Below are 14,339 nucleotides of genomic sequence, written 5' to 3'. Positions count from 1 at the left end.
GCTGATTACTCATACTTGGTTTCCTTTTCTGTTAAATAGATCTAATAATAGGAGCTTATCTTGTATGGTTTTGTGCCTGGTATTTGAGCACCCAACTCAGGCGAGCTGTTATGTTATGGTTCTGGGAATATGATTGCTACAGTTTCTGGCATACAGCTATTCAGCCTTTCATCAAACATTCCTGAGTATCTACTATGTGCCAGTCTCTGGGAATATGAAGAATAATGAGGCATAGACTGCTACCTCCAAGGAGGTCAGGGTGTAATAATTCTGTGTCAGGGGACCATGGTGCACAGAGATGAACTGTCCCTCCTGCTGCCGGTGCAGTGCAGAGCACCAGTTCAGAGCAGTGGAGATACTCACTTTTCAGGCCCAGCTTTGCTACTTATTTAGCTGAGTGAATCTTACACTGTAAGATTCACTTACACATACAGGGTACACACACAGTCTAATCTTACACTGAATGTGACCTCTTACAACACTGGTTTTTCTCATCTGCTAGATGGGGATAGCAATAATTTTTCATAGGTGAAAACACATGTGATAAATGTATTTTATAAAGTGCAAAATACTGTGCAGATAGTTTTGTTATTATCAATGTAATTGTTATTATCTTGGGCTCTACAGGGCTTGCTGCTTTTCAGAATACTCTCTCATTCCATTGCTTTTCTTAGAGTCTCGCTCTATCACCCAGGCTGCAGTGCAGTGGTGCAATCTTGACTCACTGCAACCTCCACCTCTCAGATGCAAGCAACTCTTGTGCCTCAGCCACTTGAATAGCTGGGACTACAGGCATGTACCACCACGCTCAGCTACTTTTTTGTATTTTTAGTAGAGACAGGGTTTCGCCATGTTGGCCAGGCTGGTCTCGAACTCCTGACCTCAAGATATCCACCTGCTTGGCCTCCCAAAGTGCTGGAATTACAGGTGTGAGCCACCATGGCCGGCCATCCATTACTTTTCTTAAGCCTGACATAAACATCACATCAAAAACAGAACGCTATTTTTTATTTGATGCCAATCTTTTTCTCTCCACAGTAGTCCACATAGAAGGAAAACAAAAGTTGAGTAAGCAATGCGAAAGGATGGGGCAGTTTACAACTAGGAAGTCCACAATACCTTCGTCTTCAGCATTACCTGCAGCTACAGAAGGGGGTGGACATGAAAACCCATCTGGAAAAAAAAATCTGGCAAAGGATTGGGGGGAAGAGCCCCTTTGTCATCTCTGGAATTGAACACAGGAAACCCCGCCCTGAGACCTTCCTTTCAGAAGCAGCCCAGAGAGGGAACCACAAGAAGGGCACTAAAATTATGCTGTACGGAAGTTCTGACTCACTTGGCAGCACAGGCTGTTTGTGCAACGTACCAAATGTCCTCCAAAAAGCGAACTTTTTTACCACCCTTTCCCTGTGTCCCTTCCCTGCAGCCAGCATCCCCACCACCACTCATGGGGAAGCAGGAATCAATTTAATCAGCCTGGGGAAATTATCTGGGTCTGTTTCACATTTGCTGCTAGTCAGCCAGCTTCAATGGCAATCTGCATAATCCTCATTCTGTAAGCATGATTTTTTCAGTTGTTTGTGTGTGTGTTCGGTCTCCACAGAGAGATTACAACAAAAGCTGCAATGGCTTTTCTGGCTAATAAAGCACCTCATGGTAAACTGAGGCAAAAGAGTAGGGAGGAGGGGCATTGCCCAGGGTTCCAGGGTTCCAGGATAGGAATTGCTGTTCAGAACATTTACATTCCCATCTCTCCATCTCTAGCCCGGCTTCCCGCTTAGTGGTGATGTACATAAGTGCTTTCAGCTTAACATGGATGAAAAGCTCACATGAAGGGTGCCCACTTCTGGGGTGCCCCGTCAGAGAGGTCTTGGTCTGAGCCTGGAGAGCTGGTTCTCAACCCAGTTCTGCTCTGAACTTTTCCTTCTTCTTTGTTTTCTCCTTGCTGGTTCTCCAAGTGTTAGCCTGTCCTTTCTCACTTGGGTGCTACATGTGCTTCTAGGGTGAGCACAGCCAGCACCCTGGTTTGTTCACTTCCACATGGGCAGCTGCCACCCATCAACTGAGCAGGGGCACCCCTCTGGGTGGCAATGAGTCATTTCACTACCAAGCAGGGGAACTGGAGTAACTCGGAATATTCCTCTACATACATTTAATTGTGCTGCATTTATAAAATACAATTACATATAAAATACAGGACTGGATTCTCAGATGATGGGGTTCTAACTCTTGTTAAGGCTGCTAACTAGCTGTGTAACCTTGGGTCACTTCTGAGTTTTTCAATCTGTGAAATGAGAGAATTGAAAAAGATTTTCTCTAAATTATTCCCCCAATTTAAGTAACTATAAGAAATAGATATATATATACACACACAGTATTATATACAATGTAACATATTTAATGTAATATAATACATTATGATATACTGTGTGTGTGTATACATATATGTTGCATTGGCCGGCCAGGTGCAGTGGCTCACTCCTGTAATCCCAGCACTTTGGGAGGCCAGCGTGAGAGGGTCGCTTGAGCCCGGGAGTTCAAGACAAGTTTGGGCAACATGGTGAGACCCCGTCTCTACAAATAAATAAATAAAATTATCCAGGCAGGGTGGTGCATGCCTGGTCTCAGCTACTTGGAGCTGAGGCAGGAGGATTGCCTAGGCCTGGGAGGTCAAGCCTGCAGTGAGCCATGATTGCGCCACTACATTCCAGCCTGGGTGACAGAGTGAGACCCTGTCTCTCTCTCTCTCCATATATATCTTTTTGAAAAAAGAAGAATCTTGTTTGTATTAAACAATCATCATTTAACATAACTAAACAGCGCTACTATTATACTCCAAGGAATAAATACTAATATAAACAAAAGTGTTAAAGGAAAATTGATAAATTTTATTCCTAAAAAATAAAATCTGGCCATATGAGGTGGCTCATGCCTGTAATCCCAGCACTTTGGGAGGCCGAGGCGGGTTGATCACCTGAGGTCAGGAGTTCAAGACCAGACTGGCCAACATGGTGAAACCCCATCTCTACTAAAAATACAAAAAAAATTAGTCGGGCATGGTGGCAGGTGCCTGTAATCCCAGCTACTCAGGAGGCTGAGGTAGACGAATTGCTTGCACCCAGGAGGCAGAGGTTGCAGTAAGCCAAGATCACGCCACGGCACTCCAGCCTGGGTGACAAAGTGAGACTCCATCTCAAAAAAAAAAAAAAAAGAAAAAAGAAAAGAAAAGAAAAAACAAAAACAAAAACAGAAACAAAAAAATATACAAAATCCTTCTGGAAGAGGTTTGCCATGCTTCTCGTTTCTCCCAACAGTGGGAAGCCCAGTCTACTCTTTCTGCTTCTGTTGAGACTACTTTAAATGTATGTGGGTTTTTTGTTTAATTAAATGTTTTATTTTGAGACCACTGTAAATTCACATGCAGTTGTAAGAAATCATACAGAGAGGTCCCCTATATGCTTTACCCAGTTTCCCCCGATGGCAGCATCTTACAAAACAATGGTACAGTATCACAGCTAGGATACTGACAGACACCCACACCACACAAAACACTTCCATCACAAGGATCCCGCACGCTGCTCTTCCCCCCTTCCCCCCTTCCCCATTCCCTCCTTAAACTCTGGCAGCCACTCCTCTGTTCTCCTTTCTATAATTCTGTCATTTCAAGAATGTGATAATAATGGAATCACACAGTGGGACTGCCCTTCTCCACTCAGTGTAGTTCTCTGGAGCGTCACCCAGGCTGGCTCCTGTATCAAGTCTGTGCCTCCTCATTGCCAAGCAGCAATCTACAGTGTGATGGATGCATCACGGGCTGGGTCACCCTTCCCTTGTTGAAAGACATCTGGGTTGTTCCTGGTTTTGGGCTATTATCAATAAAGCTGCTATAAACATTTTGTATGCACATCTGTGTCAATATACATCTTCACATCTTAAGTTTCAGCTGTTGGATCTAATACCCACTTACAATCCCACACCACCAGATTTCTCTTACTTTTTCCTAGTGATGAACACAGCTAGTGATGAAGGATGTTTAAGCGTCCAACAGTTGCCCAGGACTGGGTCTTGAGTTGCGGAAATCTAACAAAAGCCAGTTACATGGTTCTTGCCATCAAGGAATTTACAGTCTGTTGGGGAAGTGACATTAAGACACATGAATCATTCACAGAACTAAGTAACGCTGCATGTCATCAAATGCGAGACTGCATGGTACAAAACTGACTTGTAGAGGAATCCAGAGACAGGAAAGAGAAGTGAAGGCATGAGTGTTTGGGGAGTCCTCTGGATAAGATGTGAGATATATCTCAAATGATGGAAACAAATAATGATATTTTATATTTATTAAGGGCTTACCTACCATCTGCCACACTGTTCTAAGCCTTTACCTATATTATTAATTTAATCCTCATCATCACCCTTCAGGATAGCTCCTATTATTATCTCATTTTCCAAATGAGGGAAAAAAGGCGAAAACTTGCCCATTCACCCAGATATTATGTGACTCGCCCAGGGTACACACTCAGGCAGACTGACCCCAGCACCCACTTCATCGCTGTGGATTCTGTCTCATAGCAATAGTCATCATGATTCAATTCCAATCTGTTTCTTAGGTTATATTTTCCACACACAGCATATGCTATAGCTATGCTGAGCCTTCTGTGGGAAGGTTATTGATAAGTTCAAATGCTTTTCAAACAAACCAGCACCAGTGTTAGTAACGTAACAGGTGAGAAGTCTGTGTGATGTATCTGCTGGGGTGTGTGTGTGTGTGTGTGTGTAAACAGCAAGGCTGAAGCCTCCAGTTGTGTAGATTATCTGTATATGCAGCAAAACACCCACACACCACACACATCAAAGTTCCCAGCTCTATATGATAAAACACAGAGGCAGCTGAGCCCATTTCAGATAATGAATGTGGTTTTGTATTCTCTGAATTGCTACATACCAGGAAAGTCACTTCCAGGCTCAGCTACCTCCTGAGTTGCTAAACATACAAGATGTGTGATCACGCTTCGCTCACAACACTGATGGCTGCTCACCCTTTGAGCTGTATCATTTTGGTTAAAACAACAGCAAACTACGAGCCTGGCATGTTTGCTTGTTTTTGTTTTGAAATCTAAATGCAGCCTTGATAATGTCGGTACTTCCATCAACGGGGTGGGTGGCAGACTGAAAAGCTCCCTGGATCAACATCTCCTGACTTGCTGTCTCTCTGGGCTCTGCATTTCCCAACCCTCTCACCTCCTCCTGTCTCCACATTTAGAAAATGGGGCCAGTTCTTCCTGTTTTCCCTGTAAGAGCTGTCATGAGATTCACATAAAGATGATGAAATGCACTGCAAACTTTAGATTCTGTGCAAATGTGTACTACTATGGTAAATTAAACCCTCCACTTACTATGCTTCCAAAGAATGCTTCACGACAGACACCAACTCAGAAAGAGACTGTGAGTAAGGAAGACTTCCCCACTAGTGAGCAAAATGAAGCTTTCGGTTTTTTTTTTTAATCCCTGGAGACATGTTTTTGAACATTGCCGAAGTGTTCTCTCCTTGCTTTGACAAGTGTGGCTGTTCTGAACATGTGATCATATTAGAATCGCTGCGTGATAGGCAGAGTGCCCAGGAAGCCAGGGAGGCTCTGAACCCAGCCCTGGCAGACACATGGAGGTGTGGCCTTCGTACCCTCTTTAGAGCAGCGGAACCCATGCAGGGCACCTGCACCACCCCCACACATCCCAAATGAGCAGCTGGCGCTTGGCTCTTCCGGGAAGCCCACACTTGGGGCCCAGCCCTGTCCCTCTATCCTAGTGGCAGGGGCTGGTAAATGCCAAATAGGTCCATGTATGTTATAAAACCTGCTGCTCTTGATGATAATTCTTGACAGCCCAGGACACTTCCCTAACAGAGAAAGTTGTTTAATCGCAGTAGTCTAGTTCCAAAACCTTAGAATCTTATTGCCAACAACTGGCATGGAACACATGCAGAACAAACGTTTTCCAACAGGACTGCTGCAGGTCCCTGCAATGGCAATAGCCGCAGCACCTGGCCTAAGATTTTAAAGAATTTTTATCTTAAATTTCTTCTTTGACGTTGTAGACTTGGTATGCAGAGAAAAATGGCCAGTGTCACTAAATGCACCTCCTGGTTAATTAAAAAGCCCTATTCAGCAGACAGAAGCAACCTCTATAAATAGGCAAGAGGTGTCCTCAGGTATTTCAAAGGTCTCGGCTAGCACCATGCCAATGGGATGAGTGCACCAGCTTCAGCAATAAAGCTTGTTTTATCATCCAAACAGAAACATTTCTGCAAAATGACTGGACTCTATCTGCTCTGTTCACTAACTACAGAAATGGCCTAAAACAGGTTCACACACAGACAAAAATAACAGCCAGAAGACACTTGACAAATTCACTGGCCCAACTCTGTCATGTTGCAGAGCCCCTTAGAGGTGAAGTGAAGCGCCCAAGGGCAGCAAACACTGATTGCATCAGCCCACACTGTGTTTACCTCCATTGCCAAATCCACGAGACCCTGGGCCCTTACCTGGCATCTCTCTGTGGCTTCCTTTTTTTTTTTTTTTTTTTTAAGAGACAGCCTTGCTCTGTTGCCCAGGCTGGAGTGCAGTGGTACTATCATAGTTCACTGCAGTCTAGAACTCCTTGGCTAAAGTTATCCTTCCACCTCAGCCTCCCAAGAAGCTAGGACTATAGGCACACCACTGCTCCCAACTAACTTAAAACTTCTTCTAGAGATGGGGCCTCACTATGTTGCCCAGACTAGTCTAGAACATATGGCCTCAAACAATCCTCCTGCCTCGGCCTCCCAAAGCTCTGGGACTACAGGTGTGAGCCCCCATGCCCAGGCCCTCTGTGGTTTCTGGTAAATTCCTCTTCCCTGAAGCACTTGCTCCCACTTCTCCTCATGGCCTGTCCTTCCCCAGCTATATGCTTTCCCCAGGTTTTCTTCTCTGCACTCCTTCTTGCCCCTCCTACCCAAATCTCCTTTATCAATAGATCCAGACCCACAGAGGCAATAATCCGCATACTCTCTCCCTTTATTTCAGATATAACCTGATGATTTAGATGTCCCCCAGGCACCTGGAAACAGAAATGTCCAAAAGTAATTTCTGACCTTACCTTTCCAATCCTCCTTCCCCCTCCTGCTGTATTCCCTGCATCAGCAAATGTAGTCAGTGGCTAAGCAAAACCCTAGGAATAAGCCTGAATCTTCCCCCTCTTCCTCCCAGCCTTCTCCCCAAAGTCAGCCAGTCACCAAATGCTGTCATCCCTACCTTCAAAGAACTCGGCTTGCCGCAGTGCCCTTCCCCCATGCCCCCACCCCAACACCTGCAAAGGTTAAATCTGATGACCCTCTCCTAAGTGGCCCCGTTAGCTCGGCCACCTCCAATCCATCAACACTCCTGCAAGGGTGATCTCTCAAGCACTCAGCAGCTTACACTCCTCCTGGGACTTTCCCTCATCCAGAGGAGGAGAGCTCAAGCCCTTACCATCTGTCCTCCCGTCAGCTACGTCCAGTCCTGCATTTCTCAAGAAACGGCCTGGCATTCCCCCAGCGGGCCCAGGGGCCACTGTGCCTTTGCCCTGGTTGCTCCCTCTTCCTGGAATGTCCCTCCTTTTTATATAGAAGCACTTTACCCTTCTCTCAAAACTCAGCTCAACTGTCACTCCTCTACTAAGCTTTTCCCATCCCTTAGGCACTGACTGAGCTTTTTCCCAGAGCCCCATTCCCCTCTCCAGTTCTCAGGGGCATTCTTGCATCTGTCCCCCTCACAGGACTGCGAGGTCCTTGGGATTCGGCAGCGTCTTACTCCACTCTGTATCCTGCTTAGCACAGAGCTTGTGGGTGCATCACTGAATGTTTCTCCACCTCCTATGGCACCTGTGGTCGATATTATGAGTTTCACACAATTTGGGATTTGCTGAGATCCTGCTCTGTATTGTTTACCATGTTATGTATTCTTTATTCAAGAATTATGTATTGAACATATAGTAAGTGCCAGGGATGGTACTAGGGCACCAGGTTACAAAAATGAATCCTACCCAACTAGAAGTTGATGGCCTAAGTGTGTGTGCAGTGGGGGGTGGGGGGAGGAATAAATAGATACAATTACAATGCATACACTCCCTGAAGGGGTTCTGGTCCCCACCCACTGTGAAACAGGGCTGGGCAGTAGGACACGTGAGGTGGTTATATTCTTTGAGGCCTCTAATTATGTGTCCTGGGTTGACATCAGCATTTGTGGAACCACTTTATGGACGGCCCTTTCTGACCTAATGTCAGCTGAGCTCTCTCATCAAGCCCATTTGGTTTACACAGTTAAAAAAATTCACCTTTACACCAGTATTATTCAGTCCCTCAACACCTGATGAAATGTAGTAGGTATTTCCAAGGTGTCTTCCATGAACTAACATGAAGTACATAACAGAGTTAGAATAACTGTTTATCTGGCACAATGGAGTAAAGTATTCCTTTTATTTTTTAACATAACCTTAAGCTGTGTGTGTGTGTGTGTGTGTGTGTGTGTGTGTGCGTGTGTGTGTAGTTTTGTCGGCAAGCTAAGATAAACTGCATGTTTCCTTGACTTCCTATTCAGAGCATATGGAAAAGAATTTCTTTTACTTGCTCGGAAGCACCATACAAGGCACTAGTGCACAAGGAACAGTCACGGGTGAAGGCTGTTTGCCCCTCCTTACGTCGAATGCCCCAGAATGCTGCTTTTTAAGAAGAATCCCGGAATGTCTGCCTTAGTGCTTCACCTTTCACTCACTGTTCAGTCATCGTTTCTGCTTTTAGTGTTAGCCTTTTAAAATTTACTGCTTCTGATCTGTTGTGGCTATATTAGAAAACTAAGTAAGTTAGCTATTCCCTAAAATAAGAATAGCACTTGGGTAAGAACTGAGAGGCTTTTCCTAGAATTGGGCAAAATGATTAATTCCCAGAGAATGTATAATTACAGGGGCAGCCCTTACTGGCTCTTGCCCCAGCTTCCTCAGTAAAATAGACTAGTGCCCCCTACCTGCCTTGCCAGGAAAGACAGACACTCATTCTACTATAAAATGTGTTTCTCAAAACCAGAATGACTTTGAAAGATGTGTAATTTTTCTGAACACAAGCAAAAATTCCTTCAAGTAAGAGGATATTATTTGCTCTGTAATTAGACAGCCAATAGTATGTGTGGATTATCACGGATCTGTGGCTGCATGGTATAAAGAGATGAACCAACGGGAATATCACATTGATTTCACATCGACTAGACTGATATGTCCCCTCAGGGCTGCACTCATACAGCTACGATATGAAAATGCCAGATCACCGTCTATCTGGAGAGGGAAGAAGGTTTGCCAATATAACAGTTTCTACTCAAGTCACCCAATTTTGCTATGTAATAAAGCTTATGCAAAAAAGCGCTTTTTTTTTTTTTTAACAGAATGTAATTGTTTTATGATACAGTCTTTTTTTTTAAGATGAACTTTTGCTCGTTGCCCAGGCTGGAGTGCAATGGCATGATCTTGGCCACTGCAACCTCTGCCTCCTGGGTTCAAGTGATTCTCCTGCCTCAGCCTCCTCAGTAGCTTGGATTGCAGGCACCTGCCACCGCACCTCGCTAATTTTTTGTTATTTTTAGTAGAGATGGGGTTTCACCATGTTGGCCAGGCTGGTCTCAAATTCCTGACCTCAGGTGATCCAACTGCCTTGGCCTCCCAAAGTGCTGGGATTATAGGCATGAGCCACCACACCCAGTCTTTTGATAGTCTTTTACTAAAACTCTATGAAACTGTGGCTCACTAAAATTTAATATCAATTAACAATATCTCACTAGGATACACTTTCAAAAAATATTAAGTTTAGAATTAGCAAATAGGATTTTTCTGGCTGTAAAAGGAGAAAAAAATATTTAAAATCCTCCATTTTTTTTCCAGCAAAGGAAAATGATTAATGCCTCATCCCATTTCTAACTTGAATCATCCCTCCCCTCCCTGCAATTAAACTGGGGTGAATTTCTTTTTTGCTAGATGAACTGTTTTCTATTTATTTGTTTATCTCTGAGACAGAGTCTTGCTCTGTTGCCCAGGCTGGAGTGCAGTGGTGCGATCTTGACTCATTGCAACCTCCACCTCCTGGGCTCAAGCAATTCTCCTGCCTCAGCCTCCCAAGTAGCTAGGACTACAGGCACCCACCACCATGCTCAGCTAATTTTGTATTTTTAGTAGAGCCGGGGTTTCACCATGTTGGCCAGGCTGGTCTCGAACTCCTGACCTCAAGTGATCCACCCGCCTCAGTCTCCCAAAGTGCTGGGATTATAGGCATAAGCCACTGCACCAGGCCTAGACGAACGATTGAAGAAGCCTGGAGCAATGGGTTCCCACAATAGCAAGACTGCATTTTGAAGGCATGAAATTATTAAAGCTCAAAGACTGAAGTACAAAGTGAAATTCTGACTCATGATAAAGTGTATTTATGGCCTTGGCAATATATCTTAGCAATTATTCATAAGAAAACAATTAAACTTCCTAAATGTTCTTCTGGCTCCAAACTCAGTGACTATCAGAGGGAGACATAAACTTCTGCTAACAGATAAATCTTCCTAACAGGTTTGATACACAACAGCACTGGCTCTTTACTCTTTCTATTCTGCGATCTAGGGACCTTTTCAGGTCTCTGGAATGTAATAATCTGAGTTAGAGAAACTATCTGCTGGTTAAAAAAAAAAAAGAAACACACAGTACTACAAAACACTGCCATTAAACAGGCTGCTGGGGAAAATAAACAATTCTTTCATCACCTTTAACCAAAAGGCTTAACAAGTTTTATGATTACCACTTGATTCTCAACACCACTTTCCAGGAGATGTGATTCAGGCCCATGTCCTTGTTATTAAATAAGGCTCGCAACAGAATGAAGTCCAACAGGTGTATGACTTTCAAGGCATGCAGCCGAGGAGCTTGGCCCTCAATGCAAGAAAGCAGCGTGGGGACAAGAGGAACACAGCTTTCAGAAACAGCAGGCTGTGAGCTTAGATTTTTTTTTATTAGATTTTTGGCTTTCTGTGTGTTTGTTTTTTTTGAGATGGAGTCTCGCTCTGTTGCCCAGGCTGGAGTGTGCAGTGAAGTGGCGAGATTTCAGCTCACTGCAACCTCCACCTCCTGGGTTACAGCAATTCTCCTGCCTCAGTCTCCCAAGCAGCTGGAATTACAGGCGCCTGCTACCACGTCTGGCAAATTTTTTGTATTTTTAGTAGAGATGGGGTTTCACACGTTGGCCATGCTGGTCTTGAGCTCCTGACCTTAGGTGATCTGCCCGCCTTGGCCTTCCAAAGTGCTGGGATTACAGGTGTGAGCCACCACGTCCAGCTATTAGATCTCTGGATTGAACCTTTGTCATTTTAATTTACAAAGCACAAAAATCATCTGTGTATCTAGTATATATGCAGAGCCAGCAAAGATAACTAGGATAGTTGATTTTCCACAGGACTTGTTGGTGATGCCATGAATCAGCAGGAAAATAGAAATTGCATGTGAAGGCAACAAAACTTAAGAGACACAAGTGCTAATGTCTATCAACATATTATATTAGAAAAAACCATAATTTGGAGACCAAAATGTCTGAGAACTGTTATCCTAGGGTTATTGTATGGTTCGAATGAATTCATGTATATACACAAAAATTTAACAAAAAAGTATAATCTATGCAAGATGATAACATTTGGGGGTAAATATTTAGGAGCAGAGAAAGTACACACAGATTCCTTACAACCCTGCAGCCTTTATATGAAGAAATTCTTGAATTATATACAACCTTTAGCAGGCATCAATTTGAATTTTTCCAAAATCCAGAAGAGGGAAAATAGATGTGGAAAAATCTGAGGAAAATCAAAAAGAACTCAAGTACTCAGCGATGTTTAGGACCAGAACCCAGGACTACACCTCTACCCAAATTCCAGGACAAAACTGGGTTGTCATGGCATCTGGGCTTTTCATAAATGCTCACCTATCTCCCACGGTCTATTCTAGACTGAACTAACCAGATCTACAGCATGCCCTTTCTCTTCAGTGACCCAGTGACTCAGGGCAGGCGAAGGGCGCAGGACTTGTGTGACACAGTGGAGGCTGGCATGCCTTCCTGTCTCCAAGATGTGGGCGGCAGTGATGAGCAAAGCCTCGGTCAAATAAGTAATAAACCAGCTGCCTTGTCAGATAGAGGTAGTCGAAATCCAACAAGCATTTCTATCTCCACATCAGGGACTAGAAAAATTCTGAGGGCTGCATTTTGCTTACACATTACATTATTTTTGGTGTTGTCAGGGAATCCAGTTAGTTCCAGGGTTGCAGTGATGCTCTAAAACTACTAGATGATAGCTCAGTGCATCACAGAGAAAGCTTTCAGGTTCCAGCTCAGGTCAATAGAATCTGGGTCCCAAATGCTATTTTAGCTTAGGAATGTGTGGTGGTTCGGCCCCTTGTACAGTCCAAGCAGCCACTTTGCCCTTAATATGACATTTGCAGAATGTTCTGGCCAGCTCAGATAGACACTTCTGTACTACACGTTCTCATGCAAACATACCCTCTCATTTTCTAAGAACAAACAAGAATGGAGCACTGAGTATAAAAGGAACAGGGCCAGTGCGGTGGCCCACACCTGTAACCCTAGCACTTTGGGAGGGCAAGGCGGGAGGACTATTCGAGACCAGGTGTTGGAGACCGGTCTGGGCAACCTACTGAGACCTCATCGTTTTAAAAAATAATTTTTTAAAAAAGTAAAGGTACAGAAACACTGACATGTGGAGTGCTCAGATAAAGCATCACCTTCAGTTCAATAATCTGAACTCTAGTTCTTCATTTGGGGCTGATAAACGGAAGAAGCTATCTCAGATATGTGGAGGTTTACACTATGAATTCAATGGTGAATTTGTTTTTGGCGAAGTGGATAGAAAACAGGAGTTCTACCAAATATAGTAAAGCCTTATCTATAAAAAAACACAAGGAAGAAAAACATTTTTAGGATGCCTGAGTCAGCATGTTTACACGGCATGATTATTTAGTTTGGGGTTTAACCAATCCTGTGACTCAAATCCCAGGATTCTCACAAGTTTCTGAGTACTTCCCACCCTCACCTCTTCACTAATGTCCACGGGGCAGGAAGCGATCACATACTAAGGCAGGCCATTTACTCAAAACATCCAAAACATCTGGTCACAGATGCAAACTGATGACAACTGTTTATTTAAGATGTATATTTTGTCATGTTTTCATCATAGGACTAAAGAGGAATCTCAAAACCAAAATGCCAAACTATATGCAAAAGTCTGATACTTTGGACGAAATATTTTGAATACTGTTTTCTTTGCTTCTTAAGATCACTGATGTTCGGTGCTAAGTATTTCACTATATTTTGGGTTGTTTTATTAAAAATTTAAATTTAGATGTATTGTTTCAATTTCTTTGGTTCAGATACATGATTTCCTGCCCTTGGTCATGCTATCAAAATAGCTCCTTGAAAGAACACCAACATGCTTTTCCATATCCTTAGCATTTCACACACTGTATGTTCTTATATTCTACAAAAACATGGCAACTTCACTATGATTTAGCAAAACACAGGCTTTGTACTCTTCCTTCTCAAGGATTACTCTTAATCTTTAATGGCAGCTGCATTCTCAACTTAATATAACGTTCAACAAACAAAGACAACTGCTTCTGAGCCCAATATTATACATTAGGTAAGGAACACAATACTACTCATTACTGCTCTGTCTCAGGATATAAGTTTGCAAATTCTTCTCCCAATCTCAATCGACACAAAAGCAGAATTAGACAGTTCAGAGTGGGCAATGAGAAAGATGGAATCAAAATAGACACAGGGAAGGCCATAAAGAGTTCACAAGCATAAATGCCTGATAGCAAGAATGGTCACAAAAGATTGCAAAACCACAATCCTGCACAAAGGCCATCTCAATCTTACACAAAAAATACTTCTGCAATGCCTGCCAAGCACCTGCCTGTCCAACCTGGGACTGATGTCACCTTTGTTACTGATCCTTGTAGTCAAAAATAATTATCTCAAAACAATTATGTAACCCTCCTCATTTTTCCTTTAGAGACCTTTGTCTTCCTCTGTCTCCCAGGATACACATGGTTAACTATCGCATGCATTTTCTCATTGCAATGCTCTATTCCTGAATAAATGCCATTTTCTTTTAGGGAGCCTCTCTCTGTTCGTTATTTAAGTTGACAGCAATAAACAGTTTAGGTTTTTGGCAACAAATCACCAATATTTACTTAAAAGCAAACAAAACACTTACAACACAGGCATGAACAACAGG

The sequence above is a fragment of the Hylobates moloch genome, unplaced genomic scaffold, assembly GCF_009828535.3.
Source record: "Hylobates moloch isolate HMO894 unplaced genomic scaffold, HMol_V3 SCAFFOLD_16, whole genome shotgun sequence".
Taxonomy (NCBI): Eukaryota; Metazoa; Chordata; class Mammalia; order Primates; family Hylobatidae; genus Hylobates; species Hylobates moloch.
Note: the sequence above shows the minus strand (reverse complement) of the source record.